Raw genomic sequence first — 23,432 nt, 5'->3', positions numbered from 1 at the left:
ATGGTTGGGGAAATTGGGTTAATTTTTTTTTTTAATAATTTATTTATTGATATTTACAACTGTATACACATATATAGAACAAGTAAATTTGCTGTAGGTGATATAGTGACATGATAAAAACATGTGGAGAATCTACCCACTGATAGAGCTCCAATAACATTTCTGGAGGAGAAGATCTCGAGGCCATCTTCTTTTCAGACGCCTACGAGGATTATTAGGCAATGAAGGAGAAGCCAGGTTAGAAACAAGTGGATTTGGGTAGTTGAGAAGTTTATTATGGAAGAAATGATATCTGGTTCTGGCCAAATCGGCAACATATGGTAATTGAGGTCCTGATGGATGACTTGATTTGTGAAAGTAAGGAGCATTAAGGATTTTACGAAGGATTTTGGACTGATCAAATTGGAGGAATTTGATGGTTAGTAGAGCCCCAAAGCTCAACTCCATATGTCCAGATAGGTCTTATAATAGTCATGTAGATCAGTCTTTCGTAATGGATTGGCAATTTAGACCGTTTGGGGTTAATATTAAAAAATAAATATAGATAAAATAAAATTGAAAAAAAAAATGATAACAGTAAGTGACCATAACTGATGTGATAATGATATAAAAATATATATATATATATATTTGAATTTTCGTTTAGTCAATTTTAAACTTTTATAAAAACTAAACTATAACAATCGATTTTTACTAAATTAATTATTAAATTATGTTTATCAACATTGTTTTTAAAGCATATAACTTTTTTTAAGGTTTTTTAATTATGTGGTTTATTTAAAAAATAATATTAATACTTTTATTTTTTATATGTATTTCGTATGTAATAAAATTGGACACATCTATTTTCTATATATTTTTTTTAATAAATAAACATATTTAATAATAAACAATAATACTACCGAATAAATCTACATGATAAGACACGACACTTATATTTGACATGGTTGGGGAAATGATATTTACTGTTTGACAATTATTTATCTTTCTCCCATTGAAAATGCAAAACGTTTTCATTTAATTGTGTGTAGAAATCCTAAACCTAATTAAATATTTAATTTGGTGATTAATTAAGTTCGTAGTCAGTTGAAAAATCAACACTAAAATTTGCATTAGGCCGTAATTAGCTTGTTTTGATTTAAAATTAATACTTCAATAAACAGTTGGTTACGATTACGATAAAATAAATATTACCGTAAAATCATCATGGTGCTCAATGTCATACAAATATATAATTAAATATTCTTGTTCTCTTCTCCATTCAGAACGCCTTAAGGCAGTCACACAAAGTGGTACGAAACCTTGCCTCATAAGAAATAGTTTTATAATTAAATATGTGTCAAATTTTATTTACGTAAAAATTCATTTGAGAAAATACTTAAGTTGTATCAGAGTTTCTCTCCTTTATCACTTAAATTAGTGCAATAATCAAAACGATTTAGATCAGATGACTAGGCTAAAATCTTAGGGAACAATACTGAAGAAACACATGTACTGATTGAAGCGTGAATAAGTGCGACATAAAGGTACTATAAGGTAATCCACAGAGGTAGTAATGTTTGCCTATGCATACTGACAGGAATCTTGAAAACATTCCTAATGTACGATATGTCACAATCTCACAAGAGGAGATCATAGTATCACACATAGATCATTATACATAGATCATTCTTATACATAGATCATAGTGAAAAAATATATTTTCGTATATGTATATATATATATACGAAAATATATTAGGTGATATCCTAGATTTAAAAAATTTGTATATAATTTGAATTGTTGTTTGAGACTGTTTTTTTAAATAAATCATTTAGTCTCAAAGGGTTTATTTTCTTATTACTCCACTCTTACGTTTCGGCCATTCCGATCACTCTCATTTTAAATATCACAGATACAATGTTGTTAAATAGTTGCAGGCTCTTCTGCCTTTATCAAATTATATTTTAGTCTATCAACATATTTCTTATCCAACTTTTGGCAAATGAATGTCCGAGTGCTTCATCTTACTTCTCAACAATGCAACAGACTATCCCCTGGCACAATCTGCAAGATCGGTAGCATGGTAACAGCTATATTTGAGCAGATTCACTTCTTCGTTTCAAGCTAAGTGGCTGTCTGATATCAAAAAGATATGAATTTTGTCACGATTTACAAATATTACCAACTCTGTAAGTTGCATGCAGCAGTCCATTTTATGATTTTTAAACTCTTACAAGCAGATTACTAATAAATAACCTAATTTCATCTTTATTTTATTATAAAAAATCTTATCAAGGTTAATTATAAATATAAACATTAAATTTATCCCATATTTTTCATAAATTATTTTACTTAATATCTCTGCATGGTGTTGGTTCAGATTCCTTATGTTTGTTTTAAAATTCACTGTATAATTAATATTTTCAGATATGTAAATGGATTCAAGTATTTTTCTTTTAAATGTATTATTTTCTGTATGTAAAATCATTGTATTTTAAAATAAAAAAAATGCTGGTATTTGATTGCATGCTGTACTAGTACTCCGTTTCATTTGGACCCCCCTCCTTGTTTTTCAAATCATTATTGATAAATTCTGTCAACCAACAATTGGATTGTTTCACCTTTAATATAGCTTGATTATAATCACGGAAGGACAAAAAAAAAAAAGTAGTAATATGATACTGAATTACTTTATTTTTTTTTTTTATCTTTCTTTTTTTTTTTTATATTTGCACCTCCAGACGTTAAGTAAATTATTATATTACACTAGGAGGTCCCGCATCCAACTCCTCTTCAGCCTACACCGAGTTACGTCAGGAATGTTATGTGTTTCCATCTGTCGTATAAATTTATTGAAATGTACATGTAGAGTGTTGTGAAACCGGAATGCGTAGGTCGGTGTGAATGGTCTCGTTTGAAACGTAGAGTGGTGAGTTCGTTGCTAGTCTTAAAAATTTTGATTGAAGAGTCTGTATTTTCCGAATCTGTGTCTTTTTAGCAGGTCCATAAATTTGGCAGGCGTATTTCCATATGGGTTTTAGTAAGTAATTGTATACGTTAAGTTTCTGTCTGAGCGATAATTTAAAACGTCTGTGTAGTAAAGAATATAATTGTCTCAGTCGGAAATTTAGTGTTTAACGTTTTGTCTTGACTATGGGCCCCATGTCAACCTTCTGTCATAGAGTCCTAAATAAGTTACAATGTTTGTTTGTGGTATAGGGTGATTCTCAATGCAAACTGAAGGGCAAGTTTTGTGTCGTAGAGTAAATGTGACATGTTGTGACTTGCCGTGGTTAATCTTTATTTTCCATCGTGTGCACTATGTCTTGTAAAGGGTTTGTGTTTCTCGAAATGATAACAGTGTCGTCTGCATACGTCGTAGTTAGTATGCTGTCGTTTGCCGGTAAGTTGTTTGTGAATATGAGGTACAGAAGTGGAGCCAGGATAGAACCTGAGGGACACTTGAAAATATTGGTTTTATTGATGCTTTACTCCTATTATTGCCACCCTTATCATATGAAATATAATGCAATAAATAATTACATAAAATGGATAAGATTTTATTTATTCAAACAATATTAACCAATCTCAAGAAACTGTTAAGATTATAAAGAGTTCCAAGGTGATTAGAGGTGAAAATTAGTCCAAAAAACCTTATTTAGAAAAAAAAAAAAAAAAGCAAATAATTAAAAATTTTGGGATAAATAGTACCCAAAATTCCGAAAGAATTTTCAACAAGTGGCAAAAAGTACAACCAAGATGAACTAATCAGTGCAAACGATGGTGGTGGTAAATGCACAACTTTGAAAGAAGTGAAATTTTACGATATCCACGCTATACTGTCATCCTAGAAGAAATTATGGAAAAGAAAACTAAATTGCACTTTTCCAAAGACTAGAAAATCATTGGATATTTTAAATGCTAATGACAGTGTCAAAAGTAACTGGGTTCAAAAGAAACCTCTGCAAAAGGCAAAAAGCTTTACAAAATAATTAAAATTCAATTTCTTCCAATGTATCTCCATTGGCTCACTTACATTAATAAACTATCTAATTGATCTAATTGATATTTTTTTTAACGTTTATGAGCGTAACATTAACCAAAATGACTAAAACTGAAACTGTCACTACCTTAGTGATAGCTTGCATTAAAGAATTAACTAAATTCATTATAATTAAATCATTTAATCTCATTTGCTAAACTCACTAATGGAGGTCAAAAATCTATGTAATAAGAACTTATACTAAAAAATTTAATAATTATGAAATAATTTTATTTCAAAAAATTAAATTTTTTTTTTAATTAAAAAAATTTTCTGCCGTGACCAGGATTCGAACCTGGGTTATTGCGGCCACAACGCAATGTCCTAACCACTAGACGATCACGGCTCTACAAGAACTGAAAGAAATCTGGAGTATAAGAGACAATGAACCGCGAAGGAGGCAGAAAAACCAGTCTGCCCCGGTCGAAAGAGTTCCAGAAATAAAACTTGTATTTAAATCTACATATTTTTTTTCTTTAAAACCAATTCTCCTACAACCCAGTCAGAGAATGATAGTGACTTTCGGCGAGTTTATTAGTGAAATTTATTTCCCATGTCAGGCCTGCGAAAGCACTCTCGGCAACAGCACCACTGGCAGGTTGTTCAGAGCACCGTAATCCTCTGCATGTCTCTTGTATATTTGTTGAAACATGTTTGTCCACATGGCAAGGCTTGAAGACTAACTCAGTCCACGAACATAACTGTTCTTATACTTAGGTTAACTTAGGTTATCGACAGAAATATATGTTTTAACATGACTACATTAATGAAAATTATGTATAATTACTAGTCAAGATTGATGTTCCTGGCAAGTACAGATAGAGGGAATAAAAAATGGCGACTTTTTCAAAACGCTTAAAAAAATTAATTTTTCATTCTGAGCTCTACATTTTTAAAACTACCGAACCACTACAGAACCAAGGAGAACGTCATTTAAAGCAGAGTAAATTTACTACAATATGAGCTCTAATAGAGCTATTTACGTTCAATAATTCTCGAAATATATATCTCAAATAATAATCCACGTATGAATATCTGCCAGCACTTAAATGAAAGCTTGTTAAATTTACTATAAAGCTGTTAATGACCTTTTTATTCTTATCTATAGCATTAGTTTAGGATATTTGACAAAATAAATTCACAAAATGTTAATTTCTAGTCGTTATGATAAAATGTTTGATTTTTGAAAAACCATCAGACGTGCACATATATCTGCTAGTACTCAAAATAAAGGCATTTTAACTTACTATAAAGTAGTTTATTACACTTAGCTTCGTAAGGGTAGTAGTGTTTATGATATGCACATATGAATAAAACTTTTGCATATGAAATTTTGTCCGAACTTCTATAAATCAATTAATTTGAGCAAATATAAAAACTACTGCTCCAACAAAGATGAATATTATAAACTACTTTGTAGTATATTAAACTAGCTTTAACTTCAGTTCTAATTGAAATATGTACGTCAAATGGTTTTTAAGATATAGATTTTCCGAAATAAATTAACTAACTTCTGATTTTTCATTGTATTTTTTTTATAAAATTTGCTTTTTAAAAAGCTATATCTCGAGCGCTATTCAACATAAATAGCTCTATTAGGACTCATATTTTAGCAAATTTACTCTACTTTAAAAGATGTCCTCTTAGGTTTCCTGGTGTTGTTGGTAGTTTTAAAGGTACAGACCTCCGAAAGAAAAATTAAAGTTTAAAGTAGAGAGCTGAGATCGAACTAACTGCGTAGTATTATGTTCGATATGCAGTGACTTGTTGAGTCCAAAGTTCAAAGTAGTTATATTATAATAAATAAATTTATTTACTTTCTAACTGAATAGGATAATTGTTAAAAATTTATGTAAATCTTATAAATGCGTATATTTAGATTTAATTGATTTATAGAAGTTCGGACAAAATTTGATATGCAAAAGTTTTATTCATATGTGAATATCATAAAAACCCTAACGAAGCTAAGAGTAAAAATACTACTTCATAGTAAGTTAAATTACCTTTATTTTGAGTACTAGCAGATGTATATGATGGTTGCAGAGATATATGTTTTTAAAAAATCATCATTTTATCAGAACGACTAGAAATTAATATTTTGTGAATTTATTTTGTCAAATATCCTTAAAAAATGCAGTACATGAGAAGAAAAAAGGTCATTAACTGCTTTATAGTAAATTTAACAAGCTTTTATTTAAGTGCAGGCAGACGTCTATACGTACATTTGTTTTTGAGATATAGATTTCTCAAAATAAATTCACTACTAATTTTCAGTACATTTTTATAAAATATTGCTTTTTAGAATGCTATATCTCGGGAGCTATTTAACGCAAATAGCTCTATCAGAACTCATATTATAGTAAATTTACTCTGCTTTAAATTATGTTCTCCTTGGTTCTATAGTGTTCTTGGTAGTTTTAAAAAAATAAAGCTCAGAATGAAAAATTAATTTTTTTTAAGCGTTTTAAAAAAGTCACCATTTTTCATTCCCTCTACCTATACTTGGCAAGCACATCAATTTTGATTAGTAAGTATACATAATTTTAATTAAAGTAGTCATGTTAAAACTTATATTGCTGTCGATAACCTAAGTTCTCTAATCTTAAAATGCCTGTAAGCTCTAAATAAGAACATAACGGTAAATTTTAAATAATTTTAAAAGATGTTCTCTTAGGTTTCCTGGTGTTGATGGTAGTTTTAAAGGTACAGACCTTCGAATGAAAAATTAAAGCTTAAAGTCGAGAGCAGAGATCGAACTAACTGCGCAGAACAAATGTTCGACATGCTGGGACTTGTCGAGTCCAAAGTTCAAAGTAGTTATATTATAATAAATATTTTTTTTTACTTTCTAACAGAATAGGATAATTGTTAAACATGTATTTACATCCTATAACTGCGTATATTATGAATTAACAAATTTAGAAGACAGTATAATTTATTTACTATTATATTAATTATTTAAAATATTTTAGAAAAACTTTTACAGTACAAATTATAAAGTTAAAATTTTTTTAACCATTTCCAGATGCAGTTAAACATCTAAAGTAACGATAACTATAATAATTATTACTAATGGAATAAATTGAGAACTAGGGCTAGACAAAGACATTATTATTTAATTTAAAAAAATTATATATACCTTAAATATCTTAAGTAGTTAACATTTTAAACATCTCAAGTGATTTCTAGAAGTATTAAACAATTTTTATAACGAATAATTTCGTGAAGTGCGTCGGTACAGAGCTGTGACTAGACTGAGAACAAAGAACAGTGTGCGAACCTGCACGGACCTGTACGGTCCAAAGTTCAAAGTAGCCTTTATTGAAATAAATATATCCATTTCTTTTATAACTAAATAGACAAATTCTTTTAAAAATAGATAAATTTAAAATGCAGTATTATTTATTCAAAATTTAATATACATATGTATATTTTATAATATTTACACCCATATGTATAACATCATAAACTTTTGTTTTACGTTTAAACCCACTAACACCTGTTGAACAGATTCGATACTTAGGACTCCATCTTGACAAGAGACTTACTTGGAATCCACACACAAGACTGAAACGACAAGAAACTGCTCGTAGATTCCGATTGCTACAACAGTTACTTGATAAACGCTCTAAACTTCCCATTCATTACAAAAAATTAGTATACACTACGATAATCAGACCAATTTGGACATATGGAATAGCTCTGGGGCTCCACCAAACCATCAAATTCTTCCCGCATCCAATCGTTACAATCCAAAATCCTTGATGCTCCTTATTACGTTACAAATAAACTCATTCATAAAGACCTTAACATCCCATTCGTTGCAGATTTGACCCAAAACAGATATGCGTCTTTTTATTCCAAACCCCTTAACCATTCTAACCCATTAATTCTTAATCATTCATCCTTAACAATCCTTGATAATCCTCCGAGGCGTCAGAAAAGAAGATGGCCACGGGACCTTCTAGTTTAAATTAATGTTTGAAGTACCACCAATGGGTGGTTCCTTCCCAAGATTTTCAAGTGTATATGAAACATACTACATATTTACCTATTGTATTATTTTGTACAGTTGTAAATTACAATAAATAAATAATAAAAAAAAACAAAAAAAAAACGTTTAAACAATTATTCATTGTGATTTGTTGACGTACATAATTAAACTGTTTATCTATCGATTGCTATAATAATTATTATTATCGAAGGTACATTAGAAGTTGATTCATTTAATTTTGATTTAAAAATTTAATTTATACCATGAACGTTGTAGAGTTTCAATGAATGTTGTTTCAATGCATCCAAATTGCATAGTAATCATTATTTGTATATAGATACAATTAAACTTCAGAAAATATCATGAAAACCACAACTTTTACGAAGATAAACGTGATAAACTACTTTATAGTACATTAAACTACCTTTCATTTGAAATATAAAAAACTTCGTCTAATGATTCCTAAGATATAGGTTTTCAAAAATAAATTCACTAACTTATTCGTCATTTGGTTATGAATTGTTGCTTTAGTTTTGAAAATGAATAATTTTATCTGTTCTCTGCTGACTCAAAGAGACGCTCATATGTAGATATATTGTTTTTCAATTCCCACATATTGTGAAGAGAAATAAAATTCTCATTATGAAGTAATAGAATTATCAAAAACACATTTTCGATTTTGAGTTCAATTATTTTCAGCTTTCTTAAAGTGCGAACTTTTTCGTAGCTTAGAAGATTTCGGAAAATATTTTAAATCATTCTTTATTATTATATTTAAGGTAACTTCAAAGTATAACTGGTTATATTGATCTTAGTGTTTTACTGAAATAAAGTGGGTACTTGCAGGTATGCACAGGAACAAGAAAAGAACCAATAAATCCTGATTATTAAAATTATTTTAAGTATATATATAAGATGATGGTCAGGGTTGCGGTCAAAAGAGAAACAAAAATAGTTTACATCTATTTATTTTCCGACGTTTCGTTCCACTTTGCAGGGCTTCATCAGGGCTAAAAAGATACAAAAAAACTGAAAATATTACAACAATAAGGTAATTTAAGCTAGGATAAATATTATGTAAAAATAAAGTGATAAGAAATTACATATAAATAAAAGGAAGGAAGACATAAAATAGTATCAGAATAAAATAAACTTGAATAAACAATGATAAGAATAAAAATAAGTAACAAGGGCAAGAGTAAAAATTTTAAAAATACGTAAAATATACAGTTAAAAGAGTACAGGAGATGTACATAAAACAAAAACAATACGTGGGGGGGGGGGAATAAAAATAAAGTAGAGATTAAATAAACACATAAAAAATTTTGTTTTATGTACATCTCCTGTACTTTTTTAACTGTATATTTTACGTATTTTATACTGATACTATTCTATGTCTGCCTTCCTTTTATTTATATGTAATTTCTTATCACTTTGTTTTTACATAAAATTTATCATAGCTTAAATTACCTTATTGTATCTTATTCTTGTAATGTTCTCAGTTTTCTTTTCTTTTTTTTTTGTATCTTTTTAGCCCTGATGAAGCCCTGCAAAGTAGGGCGAAACGTCGGAAAATAAATAGTTGTAAACTATCTAACTTGAATAAACAATGATAAGAATAAAAATATGTAACAAGGGCAAGAATAAAAATTTTAAAAATACGTAAAATATACAGTTAAAAAAGTACAGATGTACATAAACAAAATTTTTTATGCGTTTATTTAATCACTACTCTTTTTTCTTCCCCGTATTGTTTTTGTTTTATGTACATCTCCTGTACTTTTTTAACTGTATATTTTACGTATTTTTAAAATTTTTACTCTTGCCCTTGTTACTTATTTTTATTCTTATCATTGTTTATTCAAGTTTATTTTATACTGATACTATTTTATGTCTTCATTCCTTTTATTTATATGTAAAACCTGACCAGTTATTTATAATAACCCTGACCATCTTCTTATATATCAATTTTTACGGTCAACTATATATACACATATATTTTAAGTATAGTACTTAAGTTGATTGTATATAATAGTACTGTTAACGCCATGTTTAATAATTATGTTTTATATAGTATTTACTTAGTATTAGTATTTCATTCAATTACATTTATATTTATTATTTTCTTTACAATGCTTGTTTATTTGAAAAGAAACATATGTATTTTATATTTGTATTAAGTTGATATGTATAATAATTAAGTATGGGCAACCGTTGCTAGGGCTGTTAAGCAGTTGCTAAGGCGTCGCCTAGCAACGGACCGATCTACATTTTAGAATCAGTTTTCACTAATTAGTCGTCTAGATAGATGACTAATTAACTAATAAATAAATTTCAGTTTTACTGACAAATTTACTGATCAAGTTATGAATTCAGTTCGCTTTTAAAAATTTTATAACTTTTTATCATACAGTTTTGTCATTTTTGAGATATTAGGAACAGTTCTAATAATATCCATAATATCTCAATATAATAACAGTAGTATATTAAGATATTATGGATTTTCCGTTATTTCCTCACAACCCTGTAATGGTAATTTTGTTTAAATTGATGTATCATATGAACTAGTAATATATATGATTGCCTATTTATAAAAATAGCTCAATAGAAACAAAATGCAATAATAAAAAACTAATACATTTTTTGGTGGTAGAAAATGAAGTACTGGTAGATAATGACCCGTGTATTGCTATAAATTATGTTCTAAATTAGGTTTTCAAGTGTTATAGGAAGTTTTAAAGATATGAAGCTCCAAATAAAAAATGTATTTATTTTAAATTAAACAGCCATTTGTATGTCCAATAGTATCTGATATAAAGTTTTTCATAAATCAAACTTATTGTCAGGACAACTATAAGTCAATTTGTTTTAGCAAATATCTTGAAAACTACTATAAGTAAAGGTCATAACCTACTTTATAGTACATTAAACTAGATTTAATTTGAGTGCTAATTGACATCTCTACGTCACATAGTTCCTGAGATATAGATTTCTCAAAATAAATTAACTAACTACTGATATTTTAGTACATTTTTATGAAATGTTGCTTTTTAAAAAGCTATATCTCGAGAACTATTGGAGGTAAGTAGCTCTATTAGGACTAATATTTCAGCAAATTTACTGTTGTTGATAGTTTTTAAGACATAGAGTTCAAAATTAAAAATTAATGTTTTTTTTTAACATTTTGAAACAGCCGCCATTTTTTATTTCCCCTACCTATACTTGGCAGACTCATCTATTTCGACTAGTAATTATACATAGTTTTCATTAAAGTAATCAAAACTTGAGGTAAAATAATTTACTTTTTTTTCCTCTTGTATATCCGCTATTTATGTGGTTTTAGAAAATAAAAATAGGCGAAAATTATTTTTAAAAAATTTCTTTTACCTATAACAGCAAAGTCCAAAACCGTCATTAGGCACTTGCAATTAATTTCACAATAACAGGAATTGCATCTTTTTTATTTTTAAAATTGAGAGATAACAACGATGAAATAATTGTTATTAAATTAGAAAACTTGATAAAAATAATTTCAGTTTATATTATTTTTTAAAACAATTTGGTTTATTTTTTTTAACTTAAAAGTTTGATATAAAAATAAGACGATCTGGATTGTGCGCTCAAAAATTCTCAAATAGTACATAAGTTATTTGTTATGAGCCAAAATTTCGGTCAGGGCTAAAAAAAATACAAGATGTAATACTAAAATAAAGATTAAAGGAATATGGTCCGGGTGCGGTCAAAAAAACTCAAATAGTAGAATTATACTATTTTATTGAGCCAACGTTTCACCCCACGTTGCAGGGCTTCGTCAGGGCTATTTTGACGGCAGTCAAAATAAAGATTGTATTTGATGAAGACCGAAGCTTTTGACAAGCAATATGTTTTACTGAAGAAGGTTGAGAATGTTTTTATAACTTTTAATATTATTAATAAAACTACTCCAAAGACTACTGAAACATAATATTTTTTTTTTTATTTAAAGTTAAACTGTTTAACCTAAAGTTATAGAGGTGTTATATTCACCAGTAGGCACGGTTACTAAAGAGGAATCGGAAAGAGAATTTTGCCAAAGGATTCCAAATTAAGAGTGGTTTGATTTGTCAGACAGCTGGCACCTTGATAGGACGAGAGGGTACTAACGGTTTTCAGCCTCTGGTGTTTGTTAGGACACTTAGGGAATAACTGAGTCAAAATAATACAATTCGTATTTACAAAATACAAACAATATATATTTTATACAAACAATATATGTATATATATATTGACCATATTTGACAATTAAGGATGTAAAATAACACTTTATTATCCCATAATAAATAATTAAAATAGGTAATTCCATGTAGGATAATTTTATATAGAAATAATTTAGTTCCTTATTTATTTTGTTAACCATTTTTCTAAAGCTTACACCGTACTCTCCTGGTCTTTTCGTATTGATGATTTCATTATCTTTTGTTAAGCTAATGTATTCTTTAAAATTTAAAATTCATATTTGTTACCACTCCAAGAAACCCTAAAATATGAATTTTTATTGCAACTGAAAAGAAATTTGTTTTTCATAATTTTTGCCCTCTAAGGTCTTTTTTACATTTTCTTTTTCAAAAACCATATAAATAGCGATGTACTAGAACATTAATCTACCTAAAAGAAAATGTGACATAATAATACAAGGGTACAAGAGGAAAAAAAAGTCAGATATTTTACCTCAATTTTTGATTACTTCAATGAAAACCTATAATTAAATGTTGAGTTGATGAGTCTGCCAAGTATATGTATGAGAAATAAAAGATGGCGGCTGTTTCAAAACATTAAAAACACATAATTTTTTCATTCCGAGCTCTATATCTCAAGAACTATCAACAACACTATAAAATCTAAAAGAACATTATTTAAAGAAGAGTAACTTTGCTGAAATATTAGCCCAAATAGAGCAATTTACATCCAATAGTTCTCGAGATATAGCCTTTTAAAAAGCAACATTTCATAAAAATGTACTAAAATATCAATTTATTTTATGAAACCTATATCTCAGGAACTAAGTGATGTAAAGATGTCTATTAGCACTAAAATTAAAGCAAGTTTAATGGACTAGAAAGTAAATTATGACGTTTATTTTCGTAGGAATAGTAGTTTTTATGATATTTGACAAAATAAACTCATGAAATTTTAATTTCTAGTTGTTTATATAAAATGTCGGATTTTTGATAAAATATATCTCAAGACTCATAAGACGCACATATGTCTGCCAACACTCAAAATAAAGGAAATTTAACTTCTTATAAAGTAGTTTATGACACTCATCTTCTTAGGGGTAGTAGTTTCTATGATATTCAACTATGAATATATAAATTTGGCAATTGAAAATTTATACAGACAACTATAAATCAATTTATTTTAGCAAATTTCAATAAAACTATTACTCCTACGAAAATAAAAATCATAAACAACTTTATAGTTTGTATAAACTGCTAATAGACATCTGTAAGTCAAATGGTTTTTGAGATAAATGTAATTGAATTAAATACAATATATAACTTAATTATTAAACATGGCGTTAACAGTGCTATTTACAATCAACTTAAGTACTATGCTTAAACTAATTTAAATGATCAGGGTTTATTTGTTATTTTTTTTTGTTTCTGTTGTTCCTCAAACTACCTGCTTTATATCAGTAAAACACAAACATATAATCAATTACACTTTGAAGTTACCTAAAATATTATTTATTTATATATAGGGAGATGGTCAGGGTTGCGGTCAAAGGAGAAATAAAAATAGTTTACATTTTCTCCTTATTATTATAGTATTTCTCCTTTGACCGCAACCCTGACCATCTCCCTATATATCAATTTTTACGGTCAACTATACATACATATATATTATTTATTTAATGTGATTTACAACTGTACAAATGATAAATACAATAAATAAATATGTTGTAGCTTTCACATACACTTGAAAATCTCGGAAAGGAACCACCTATTTGTGGTTCTCCAAACTTTAATTTAAACTAGAAGGTCCCGTGGCCATCTTCAACGAATGGGATGTTAAGGTCTTTGTGGATGAGTTTATTTTTGACGTAATAAGGAGCATCAAGGATTTTACGTAGGATTGTAAGGATTAGATGCGGGAGGAATTTGATGGTTTGATAGAGCCCCAGAGCTCAATTCCGTATGTCAAAATTGGTCTGATTATCATAGTGTGTAATAATTTTTAGTAGCGAATGGGAAGTTTAAAGCGTTTGTCAAGTAGGTGTTGTAGCAATCGAAATCTACGAACAGTACCTAAATTTTAATAATAAAATTATTTTCCTAAATTTTCTAAGCTAGGAAAACGTTCGCACTTTAAGAAAGCTGAAAATAATTCAACTCAAAATCGAATTGAGTAAGTGTGCTTTGATAATTCCATTACTTCATAATGAGAATTTTATGTCTCTTCACAATATAGGGCAATGAAAAACAACATATCTACATATGAGCGTCTGTTTGGGTCTGCAAATTTAATAACATAAAAATCAGTGAAGACTAAAATGACTTTATTCTAACATATTTATAAGAACTACATGTTACTCTTACTATTACAGTGTGTCTCTCTTCTTCTAACTTAGCTATCTAGTCTAGGAAATATATATATGAACACTTGAGAAGAGGGGGTAGGAAGAATAGTGAAATAGGAGAAGGGGTTTGGACCAATCAGATAATTCAGGAAATTAGGCGGAGCCTAGAGAGCCTATGAAATTAGAAGTAAATATCTGGGAGGGGGTAAATGGCGTGACTAGAAGCAGGGTGTGAGTGAGGCTTCCTAGAAATTGGGGTAAGAGTCATGATCTTGTGAGAACTAACTTTCATGTGTTAAACATAAAATAGTTAGACTGATGCAAGTCCATTGTGAGATGACAGCATGTACCTGCCTAAGTGTCAGCCCTTGCCATTGATGCAGGATACTAAGGGCTTGAAAGGGCTGTTAGAAGGGTCTATTGGGCCTTCTTAGAACCTAGTCGTTTTTATTGGGTTCCTTTTTCTATAAAATTGTAAGAGAATGTGGACATATGCAACCATATGTCTAAAGTAACATAGGTTCAGTTGGGCAAGGGGCAATTGTTTAAATTTATAATACCGGTTCCTTAACTTGCATAATTAAATAACGGAAAATCAGTTAATTTATTTGGGGAACACTATATTTTAGGAATCATTAGACGTACAAAAGTTTCTTAGCATTCAAATGAAAGCTAGTTCAATGTGCTATAAAGTAGTTTCTTACGTTTATCTTCGTATGAGTAGTAGTTCTCATGGTATTTTCTGTTATGGTAGGTTTAACAGCATCTATATACAAATAATGATTACTATGCTATTTGGATGTATTGAAAAACTCTACAACGTTCATGGTATAAATTAAATTTTTAAATCAAAATTAAATGAATCAATGCTTGAAGAAGTTTGTCGGGGGGTGCGGTCAGCAAAGAACAACATAAATAAACAAAACCATATTTATTTATTTTATGCCGACGTTTCGACCTGAGTTTCAGGTCTTCACCAGGGCTATAGAACAAAAGAGATAACAACAACATTTAGAGTAACATACAATTGAAAAGGAATAGTATACAAACAAATTTAGAATTATATAAAATATTGAATTAAATCATAAATGATAAAAAATGATAACTGATAATTGAATAGTACAAAATTTTATTGATTGATATTTGTGGAATTGTATGGTAGCAAATTGAAAACAGTGACAGATGAAATATAATATCATGTAGGTAAGAAGATTATAATATAAGATATGTAAGTAGTGTCTAAAAATTGAACAAATTAAATAAATAAATGGAATCTACAAATTGAACATTATGACAATTACGTTCCTCCATTCCAAACCTCCGTCTAGCCCTCAAAGCCCATAACAAACTGTCTTCTATTTACACCAATCTCAAAGATCCAATTCCTCCTCAATACCGCCCCCAGGTTATCCTAGAAGATGCAGAAAATGAAAATGCTATCGATTTAATGATAGCATGCTCGCCTAACGATTTATTTTAGCATTTCCGATTTTTAGCATATTATTGTTCCCTTAAATATTTCTTGAGACACATAAACTGAAAATGCTATCGATTTTAAGATCATGAATCGATTTATTATACCTTTCTGATTTCTAACATTTAGGGGTCTATTAGTGTGTTTTATAAGATGCAAAAAACAAAAGTACTATCGATTTATTTTAGCATTTCCGGTTTTTAACATATTATTCCCTTAAATATTTCTTGAGACGCAGAAACTGAAAATCCTATCGATTTTAAGAACGCGTATCGATTATATTTTCGTTTTCAGCACCTCTGAAAACATATAAAGAGATAAGGGTCTCTTCACTTTAGAAATCAGAAACATTAAAATAAATAGATAGGTGCATTTTAGAAATTGGAAAAGTTAAAATAAATCGATTTTTTTACAACCGATTATAAAATCGATTTATTTTAACTATTACGGTTTCTAAAATATTATGGTCTCCATATATGTTTCCAGAGATACTTAAAACAAAAATATAATCGATACGCGTTCTTAAAATCGATACCATTTTAATTTTTTTAGCTCTTGAAACATGTAAATGTAGCTTTATATAATATAAATGATAAATTGTGGTTTGTATCTTGAATACTCACAACTACAGTTCCAAGTACTATTTGCAGTTTCTTTTTCCAACTACAGATACTGTACTTGCAAAAAAGAGCTTCGGTTAGTCAAATACAAAGTACTCGAAAGTAACTGTATACACAGATACTTTCCAACTACCAGTAATTTCACTTGTATCTATAGTTCAGTTCCTGTTTGTTCAACAGTGTGTCTGCCTAATATAAGTTTAATCAAATAAAAGTTTGATATAAAAATTGGTATGCTATTTGAATGTATCGAAAAACTCTACAGCGATCTTGGAATAAATTAAATTTTTAAATCAGAATTAAATGAATCAACTTTTAATGTACCTTCAATAATAATAATTATTATAACAATCGATACATAAATAGTTTAATTATGTACGTCTACAAATCACAATGAATAATTGTTTAAACGTAAGACAAAAGATTTCTATGATGTTATACATATGTGTGTGAATATTATAAAATATACATATGTATATTAAATTTTAAATAAATAATACTGCATTTTAAATTAATCTATTCTAAAATAATTTGTCTATTTAGTTATAAAAGATATGAATATATTTATTTCAATAAAGGCTACTTTGAACTTTGGACCGTACAGGTCCGTGCAGGTTCGCACAATGTTCTTTGTTCTCAGTCTAGTCACAGCTCTGTACCGACGCACTTCACGAAAATTATTTGTTATAAAAATTGTTTAATACTTCTAGAAATCACTTGAGATGTTTAAAATGATAACTACTTAAGATATTTAAGGTATATATCATTTTTTTAAATTAAATAATAATGTCTTTGTCTAGTCCCAGTTCTGAATTTATTCCATTAGTAATAATTATTATAGTTATCGTTACTTTAGATGTTTAACTGCATCTGGAAATGATTAAAAAAATTTAAACTTTATAAATGTACTGTAAAAGTTTTTCTGAAATATTCAAAATAAGTAATATAATACTAAATTAATTATAAGGTCTTTTAAATTTGTTAATTCTTAATATACGCAGTTATAGGATGTAAATAGATGTTTAACAATTATCCTATTCTGTTAGAAAGTAAATAAATTTATTTATTATAATATAACTACTTTGAACTTTGGACTCGACAAGTCCCAGCATGTCGAACATTTGTTCTGCGCAGTTAGTTCGATCTCAGCTCTCGACTTTAAACTTTAACTTTAAAAACAAATAATATTTCATTCGGAGGTCTGTACCTTTAAAACTACCAACAACACCAGGAAACCTAAGAGAACATCTTTTAAAATTATTTAAAATTTACCGTTATGTTCTTATTTAGAGCTAACAGGCATTTTAAGATTAGAGAACTTAGGTTATCGACAGAAATGTATGTTTTAACATGACTACTTTAATGAAAACTATGTATAATTACTAGTCAAAATGTATGTGCCTGCTAAGACTATAGGTAGAGAGAATAAAAAATGGTGACTTCTTTAAAACGCTTAAAAAAAATTACTTTTTCATTTTGAGCTTTATATTTTTAAAACTACCTACAACACTATAGAACCTAGCAGAACATCATTTAAAGTAGAGTAAATTTACTATAATATGAGCTCTGATAGAGCTATTTACGTTCAATAGTTCCCGAGATATAGCATTTTAAAAAGCAATATTTTATAAAAATGTACTGTAAATTATTAGTGAATTTATTTTGAGAAATCTATATCTCAAAAACAAATGCACGTATAGACGTCTGCCAGCACTTAAATGAAAGCTTGTTAAATTTACTATAATGCAGTAAATGACCTTTTTCTTCTCAGGTACAGCATTTTTTTCAGGATATTTAACAAAATGAATTCACAAAATATTTATTTCTAGTCGTTCTGATAAAATAATGATTTTTGAAAAAACATATATCTCTGGAACCATCAGACGTACATATATATCTGCTAGTACTCAAAATAAAGGTAATTTAACTTACTATGAAGTAGTATTTTTACTCTTAGCTTCGTAAGACTAGTAGTTTTTATGATATTCACATATGAATAAAACTTTTGCATATCAAATTTTGTCCGAACTTCTATAAATCAATTAGTTCTAAATATACGCATTTATAAGATTTACATAAATGTTTAACAATTAATCATTCTGTTAGAAAGTAAATAAATTTATTTATTATAATATAACTACTTTGAACTTTGGACTCAAAAAGTCACTGCATGTCGAACATAGTACTGCGCAGTTAGTTCGATCTCAGCTCTCTACTTTTTTTTTTTTGATTGATAGATTTATTTTTTGATAGATATTACAATCTGCCACACAGTTGTAGGCAATAGGTAATAGTGATGAATGATCTCATACATACTAAAATAAAAAAAAATAAAAAAAATAATAAAAAAAAAAAAAAACTCTCTTAAAATATATACAAACAAAAGAATAGACAAGATGAGCATAATCAAACTATCTGTATGAAAAATAAAATAACATAATGATAAAATAATATATACAATATTTACACAATCGACCTGAGGATCCCTGAGCCCACTCTATCCCCAACGTGTGAGGGGTAGACCAGAGCTCAAGAGATCCCAGCGCACCCCTCTCGCCGCATCACTAGTAATGAGCCAGTGGAGGCTGAGCAAGTGCGCTAAAGCCGTAAACACTCAACTTGAGTGGAGAATCTGACCATTACCAGAACTCCAATTGTCCATTTTTATTTTACAATAAGTCTCTTGGCCACTGCCGTTTCAACCTTCTAGGTGGGCTGTAGGGAAGGGTGGAACTAGATAAGGTTTGAACCAAAGGATTAGGATGGTTGGAAAGGTTTATATGGAGTTTTGAGAATTTGATTGGTATGAGATCAAGGACAAAAGGGATATGAAGGTCATGGTGTAGCGTTCTGTCGGAAATGTAGTAAGGTGCATTAACTATGGTTCTAAGGATTAGTTCTCTACTTTAAACTTTAATTTTTCAGTCGGAGGTCTGTACCTTTAAAACTACCAACAACACCAGGAAACCTAAGAGAACATCTTTTAAAGTAGAATAAATTTTCTAAAATATGATGAAGCTATTTACGTTCAATAGTTCTCGAGATATAGCATTTTAAAAAGCGCATCTCATAAAAAAAATACAATGAAAAATCAGAAGTTAGTTAATTTATTAAATCCATATCTCAAAAACCATTCGATGTACAGATTTCAATTAGAACTTAAGTTAAAGCTAGTTTAATATACTACAAAGTAGTTTGTAATATTCATCTTCGACGGAGCAGTAGTTCTTATGATTCTTGCTTAAATTAATTGATTTATAGAAGTTCAGATAAAATTTCATATGCAAAAGTTTTATTCATATGTGCATATCATAAACACTACTAGTCTTTCGAAGCTATATATTCTTTTCAAAAATCGAACATTTCATCAGAATGACTAGAAATTAACATTTTGTGAATTTATTTTGTCAATTATCCTTAAAAAAATGTTATACGTAAGAAGAAAAAGGTCGTTAACTGCTTTGTAGAAAATTTAACAAGCATTCATTTAAGTACTGGCAGGCATCTATACGTGGATTAGTTTTTGAGATATAGATTTCTCAAAATAAATTCACCATTGATTTTTTAGTACATTTTTAAATGCTATATCTCGAGAACTATTGAACGTAAATCGCTCTATCAGAGCTCATATTATACTCTGCTTTAAATGATGTTCTCCTTGGTTCTATAGTGTTGTTGGTAGTTTTAAAAATATACAGCTCAGAATGAAAAATTAATTTTTTAGGCGTTTTGAAAAAGTCGCCATTTTTTATTCCCTCTACCTATACTTGGCAGGAACATCAATTTTGACTAGTAATTTTCATTAAAGTAGTCATGTTAAAAAATATATTTCTGTCGATAACCTAAGTTAACCAAAGCATAAGAACAGTTATGTTCGTGGTTTGAGTCAGTCTTCAAGCCTTGCCATGTGGACAGACATTTTCAATCAAATATACGAGAGACATGGAGAGGATTACGGTGCTCTGAACAACCTGCCAGTGGTGCTGTTGCCGAGAGTACTTTCGCAGGCCTGACATGGGAAATAAAGTTCACTAATAAACTCGCCGAAAGTCGGTATTATTCTATTACTGGAGTGTATGAGAATTGGTATTAAAAAAAAAATGTAAATTCAAATACAAGTTTTATTTTTGAAACTCTTTCGACCACGGCAGACTGGTTTTTCTGCCTCCTTCACGGTTCGTTGTCTCTTATATTCCAGATTTCTTTAAGTTCTTGTAGAGCCGTGATCGTCTAGTGGTTAGGACATTGCGTTGTGGCCGCAATAACCCAGGTTCGAATCCTGGTCACGGCAGGAAATTTTTTTAAATTAAAAAAATTTTTTAATTTTTTGAAATAAAAATATTTCATAATTATAAAATATTTTTGTATAGCAACTTATTACACAGATTATTGACCTCCATTGGTCAGTTTAGCAAATGAGGTTAAATTGTTTGATCCTAACTGAATTAAGTTAATTCTTTAATGCAAGCTATCACTAAGGCAGTGACAGTTTCAGTTTTAGTCATTTTGGTTAATGTTACGCTCATAAACGTTTAAAAAAAATATATATATATCAATTAGATAGTTTATTAATGCAAGTGGAGTAAATGGAGATCCATTGAAAGAAATTGAATTTTACCTGTTTTGTAAAGATTTTCGCTTTAAGAAGAGGTTAATTTTGAACCCCTGACAGTGTCATTAGCATTAAAAATATCCAATGATTTTCTAGTCTTTGGAAAAGTGCAATATAGTTTTCTTTTCCATAATTTCTCCTGGAATGACAGTATAGCGTGGATATCGTAAAATTTCACTTCTTTAAAAGTTGTGCATTTACCACCACCATCGTTTGCACTGATTAGTTCATCTTGGTTGTACTTTTTGCCACTTTAAGCAAATTAACGTACCCGATCAAAATTCAATTCTATTTTCGTTCTCAGCACCTCTGAAAACATATAAAGGGACCCTAATATGTTATAAATCGGAAAAGTTAAAATAAATCGATTTTTACACCCGATTATAAAATCGATTATAATTTCGGTTTCGATACCTCTGAAAACATATAAGGGGATCCTAATATCTTAAAAATCGGAAACGTTAACGAAAGAGATAGTTGGTTATCCGTTGTGTTGCAATCTGACAGCCCTGACGAAGCCTATAATAAATCGATTTTTATGAGCCTGATTATATTTCCGTTTTCAGTACCTCTGAAAACAAATAAGAGGACCCTAATATTTTAGAAATTGTAAAGGTTAAAATAAATCAACTTTTATACACCCGATTATCAAATCGATTATATTTTTGTTTTCAGCACCTCTGAAAACATATAAGTGGATCCTACTATCTTGAAAATCAGAAACGTTAACGAAACAGATAGTTGGTTGTCCGTTGTGTTACAATCTGACAGCCCCAACGAAGCCCTATTAAACGTTTGTTAAAAATAAATAGTTTTTTTTTAAATTATTTTGATAGCTTTATTAACTACAACACGGAGTAACGGTATTTATTTATTAAGAACATGACTACTTGTATAAATAATTCAAAATATTTATAAAATATGCCTTCATGTGAGTCGTTTCCCGCACTTCACAATAAAGCTAGTATTTTAAACAAATAATTACTCTTATAGGAAGATTATTGATTGACCCTGTGTATAGATAAATGGAATATGGTCCGGGTGCGGTAAAAAAAAATCAAATAGTAAATGATTATACTATTTTATTGAGCCAACGTTTCGCCCCACGTTGAAGGGCTTCGTCAGGGCTAAAAAAGATACAAAAACTTGACATAGTTACAAAAAGAAAAAACATAACTGGAAAATAAGAGGGATATACAATGAAAAGTAAAATATAATAAGAAAAATTAAAGGTTGTAAACAGTAAATGAAAAGGGTATTACTATTACCCTTTTCATTTACTGTTTAAAACCTTTAATTTTTCTTATTATATTTTACTTTTCATTGTATATCCCTCTTATTTTCCACTTATGATTTTTCTTTTTTTTAACTATGTCAAGTGTTTGTATTTTTTTTAGCCCTGACGAAGCCCTGCAAATTGGGACGAAACGTTGACTCAATAAATTTACTATTTGAGTTTTTTTACCGCACCCGGACCATATTCCATTCATCAATTACTCTTATAATAATAAATATAGGCCAGTCTATCAGATAGGCATCCGGACTATCTTTCTATAACATATTTCTTTTCTGTTATCTACTTTAGTCATATTTTAATTTGATTAAATTTGCGTCAGAAAATTTGCAATAATACAACTGAAATAAATACCGATTACCCAAGTGCTTAAACTTAAAATGAAAGTTTAACTATATTATTTCAATTTCTTGAGACAAGGTAATTATTTATTAAATAAATCAAAAATTTTTATCCATTTTTGTCTCAACACTTTATTTTTCACCAGTCCAACGTTTCGGCAATTCTAGCCATCCTCAAGGACATCTAAATATTTAACAGCTTTTATTATATCTTCATTTTTAACACTTATAACAACAACATTATTCACTATATAATATAACATAATATAATTTCTTTCTCACATTAATTTAAAGTTTCTTTTGCAGGCTATTCTGCCCAAATCATTATCTTTATTATAAGTTAAAAGCCTATTCAAACAGTCAATTATTAGAGAGTCATATTTATTTATAATAAGCTTACTAAGCTTAAGTCTAGTTACCTATTTTTTTAAAATTTAAAATCATTAACATTTAATTTTCCTATATAAGATTATCAACAATTAATACACCACCATATAACAAACCATTTATAATA

At 28.9% G+C, this 23,432-nt stretch overlaps 1 protein-coding gene and 2 non-coding genes across 9 annotated transcripts in view; 2 read left to right on the top strand and 1 right to left on the bottom strand.

Moving 5' to 3' along the window:
- Window positions 1-23,432, top strand: part of Trpgamma (Transient receptor potential cation channel gamma) — a 980,713-nt gene that overhangs the window by 716,574 nt on the left and 240,707 nt on the right. The gene's annotated exons all lie outside the window — the stretch shown is intronic.
- TRNAH-GUG (transfer RNA histidin (anticodon GUG)) lies at window positions 4,299-4,370 on the bottom strand. The gene has a single exon. It is a non-coding gene; the product is annotated as a tRNA-His (tRNA).
- Window positions 20,891-20,962, top strand: TRNAH-GUG (transfer RNA histidin (anticodon GUG)). Its single transcript has one exon. It is a non-coding gene; the product is annotated as a tRNA-His (tRNA).

The sequence above is a fragment of the Halyomorpha halys genome, unplaced genomic scaffold (genome assembly GCF_000696795.3).
Source record: "Halyomorpha halys isolate HHAL.00 unplaced genomic scaffold, Hhal_1.1 Scaffold3.1, whole genome shotgun sequence".
NCBI classification, from domain to species: Eukaryota; Metazoa; Arthropoda; class Insecta; order Hemiptera; family Pentatomidae; genus Halyomorpha; species Halyomorpha halys.
Note: the sequence above shows the minus strand (reverse complement) of the source record. Positions and strands in the feature narration are given on the sequence as shown.